At 44.5% G+C, this 3,864-nt stretch overlaps 1 long non-coding RNA gene across 1 annotated transcript; it reads left to right on the forward strand.

Annotated features, from left to right (window-relative positions):
• The first annotated feature begins 2,019 nt into the window (after positions 1-2,019).
• Positions 2,020-2,735, forward strand: LOC311603779. The gene is made up of 2 exons (XR_014781259.1): positions 2,020-2,115; positions 2,578-2,735. It is a non-coding gene; the product is annotated as an uncharacterized lncRNA (long non-coding RNA).
• The last annotated feature ends 1,129 nt before the right edge of the window (positions 2,736-3,864 follow it).

Raw genomic sequence — 3,864 nt, forward strand, 5'->3', positions numbered from 1 at the left:
ACTAGTGAGCATGGAGAGGACACTAGTGAGCATGGAGGGGACACTAGTGAGCATGGAGGGGACACTAGTGAGCATGGAGGGGACACTAGTGAACATGGAGGGGACACTAGTGAGCATGGAGGGGACACTAGTGAGCATGGAGGGGACACTAGTGAACATGGAGAGGACACTAGTGAGCATGGAGGGGACACTAGTGAGCATGGAGGGGACACTAGTGAGCATGGAGGGGACACTAGTGAGCATGGAGGGGACACTAGTGAGCATGGAGGGGACACTAGTGAGCATGGAGGTGCCTGTGTATTGTCTGAAGAAACTGGGGGAACACAGAAGCCAAGGCCAGACATGATCGGAAAGGGGTGTGGAAAGGTGTAGATCGGTGTTTTTAGTCTCACAAACCATCTTAGGTTGTATTTCCAGAGTATTAAAGAGTGGTGTAGTGACCTTTCAAATGGGGCGTGTAAAATGACCTGCTGAGGTTCAGCAAGAAAATATTACAGTGTTTGTGTTTCTCTTTTAAATTTAAAGAGAGGAAATGAATGTTCATTAATATTCAGTATATAGATTGGTACCTTCCTCTTCACTAGATGCAGGTGGTTGTGCAAGCGAGGGGCATCCGAGGGCAAGAGTGTGAGTTTTGAGTGTTTGTTTCTTTTCATCAGGTTATGAGCACACTGCACAGTGGTTAAGTAAAAGATTTACCGATTACGTTGTCTAGCTTTAACTAACCGAACCTCACAAAACCAACGTTAGTGTCCTGCCTAGACCTCACTTAATGCGTGTTACCCAACTCTGCACAGACTGTGACCCTTGATTTGCCACCGGTGCAGCCTGGCCTCCCTCTACTTGGGGGAACTGACCTTGAATGTTGGGAGCTACTCAACTAGGAGGTTGTAGCTCCCTCTACTTTTCTACCTCCTTGAGAGCTTATAAATTGATGACTAGACGATTTGGACAGATGTGGACAGGAAGAAGGCTTGCCTCGAGGCAAGATAAATTCCCCAGGCCCAACCAGGGGCTTAGCATAGCCCCCTGTGGTGGTTTGAATAGGAATGTCCCCCATAGGCACATATACTTAAATGCATGGTCATTAGGGAGTGGGAAGGATTACTTGGGAAGGATTAGGAGGTGTGGCCTTTTTTGGAGTGGATGTAACCTTGTTGGAGGAAGTGTATCACTGGGGTGGTAGGCTTTGGTGTTGGCATAGTGTTATTGTGCCAAACTGTGTAAAGTTTATTCAAATGGTGATTTCTCTATCCCATTATCCGGTTTCAACCTGGCCATGACATTGGAATGCATATTCTAAGACTCTCCTGTCTCAAGTTTGTGTAAACATTGCTCGCTATTTATTCTCTGACTTGTCAGTCAAAAGCTGGCCAGCCAGTAACTGGGAAATAGAGAGAATAGGGTAGGATCTCCGATCTCAATGAGGGGAGGAGGCAAACAGGAGAGAGGGCTTCAGCCATGAGGAGGGAAGAGGACACATGAGAGGCAGCTGGAGTATAGAAGGCCATGAACGCAAGTGTTATGGGGATTTTGGCTGGGAGGTAGTTAGATTATTTTACAGGACTAGAATAGAATAGAATACCCAGTTGTTGCAGCATATTTGATCCCAGTGTGAACCCCAAGATTGTGAACTGTAAAAACCTCATTTTTTTTTTCAAGACAGGGTTTCACTGTGTAGGCTTGACTATCCTGGACTGCTTTGTAGACCAGACTGGCCTTGAACTCACAGTGATCCGCATGCCTCTGCCTCTGCCTCCTAAGTGCTGGGATTAAGGGCGTGTGCCACCCCCCACCCCGCCCCGCACCCCCCGGGGGAAAAACTCATTCTGTTTGGTATGGTTCAAACCCTAACACACCTTTAATCCAAGAACTTAATGTTTATTGTAAACAGGTAACTATGGTGTGGCTCAGGCCTAGCACACACCTTTAATCCTTGAGCATTCTGTACACAGGATTTAATAAAGTTAACCCTAGGTCAAGAGGTGGAGCGAGAAACCAGCTGGCAGGGTTAAGGAGGAAGGGAGGACTTTGAGAGAAGGATGTTTAAGACAGTGTGGAGAAGAAGGAGCTTTTTGGCTTTTAGCTTTTGGCTTTTTCTTCCTGGACTGTCTGGTGAGCTGGCAAGTTTTTGGCTTTGGGTTTTTTGCTTTTTCCTCTGGGACATGAACTGAGTAGGAAGGTCAACTGGGTGCTTTCTCTGCCTCTCTGAGCTAGCAGGTTTTCACTCCAGCATCTAGCTCCTGAGTTTTCACTGGTAAAATCGAACAATTTGGGATTTGCTTTCTTACTTTATTTTATTTTATTTTTTTATAGAGTCCACTCAGACTGTGTTCTCTCCCTCTCCCAAGGGAGAGGGGATTTAATTTTTTTTTTTTTGAGGCAGGGTTTCTCTGTGTAGCCTTGGCTGTCCTGGACTCACTTTGTGGGATTTACTTTCTTAATAACAACACAACTTATTGTGCATTTAAGTCAATTAAATAAATCATAGCCTCTCGGTGTCAATTACTTGGGAACTTGTTGGGTTAAATAAAATTGTTGTTTTATTAGTTTCTTGTTTCACTTTGGGGATTTCAGAAGCCCAGGCCAGGCCCAGTTGCTCTGTTTCTCTTCCTGCTTCCTTCAGATCCAGATGTAGAACTCTCAGCCATCATGTCTGCCTGCCTGCCGCCATGCTTCCCGCTATGAGGAGAAACTGTAAGCCAGCCCCAATTAAATGGTTTCCTTTATAAGAACTGCCGTGGTCATGGTGTCTCCTCACAGCGCTAAAACATTGACTGAGCCTAACTGACCTTCATTTTTGCCTAGCCTCTTCCCTATCCTATTGTAGCCTCTCTCTTAAGGGTTTCACCTGAGGTCATTCTCAATAACTTTGATGGCATAAGAACTCCCATCTTCGCCGGGCGGTGGTGGCGCACGCCTTTAATCCCAGCACTCGGGCGGCAGAGGCAGGTGGATCGCTGTGAGGTCGAGGCCAGCCAGGGCTACACAGAGAAACCCTGTCTCAAAGAACCATTAAAAAAAAGAAAAAAGAAAAAGAAAGAAAGAAAGAAAGAAAGAAAGAAAACAATGAACTCCCATCTCGGGCTCTGCTTCCTGAGAACTGGACTAAAACAATGAACATATATTTTTAGCACAGTCATGTAGGGATGACAACTGAGATCATTAACATAAGCCAAAGGAAAGCTGATAAAGCAGAGAATTTACCGTTCTCTTCTTAGCCAAAGTGTGTGATGAAAGAGATAGTTTAATGAGCTCTATAAAGAAGACAGAAAAGCGGCTGGGGAGATAGCTCAGAGGTTAATAGCACCGACTACTCTTCCGAAGGTCCTGAGTTCAATTCCCAGCATCCACATGGTGGATCACAGCTGTCTATAATCAAGTCTGGTGTCCTCTTCTGGCCTGCAGGTGTTATATGCAGGCAGAACACTGAATAAATAATAAATAAATCTTTAAAAAAGAAAAATACAGAAAAAAAAGAAGAAGAGTAACTGAAAACTGGTTTAGTAGCTGCAGCAGTTTGACATATACACTAAAGATAATCTAAAAACATCACCGTAGCAACATATTGAAGAACTGTGCCTCAATATGTATATGCAACTGAGTAAAACCACTAAATTAAATTGTGCAGCACTGATACTTTCATTTCTTGTCCATTTTGTTTTGTTTGTTTTTCGAGACAGGGTTTCTCCTGTAGTCCTGGTTGTCCTGGTATTGCTTTGTACACCAGGCTGGCCTCAAACTCACAGAGATCCCCCTGCCTCTGCTTCCTAGATGCTAGGATTAAAGGCCCGTGTCACCACACCCAGCTTCATTATTATTGTTAATAAAATCTTAACAATAGAGATAGTTTAATGAGCTCTA

The sequence above is a fragment of the Acomys minous genome (genome assembly GCF_964271855.1).
Source record: "Acomys minous genome assembly, chromosome: 8".
NCBI classification, from domain to species: Eukaryota; Metazoa; Chordata; class Mammalia; order Rodentia; family Muridae; genus Acomys; species Acomys minous.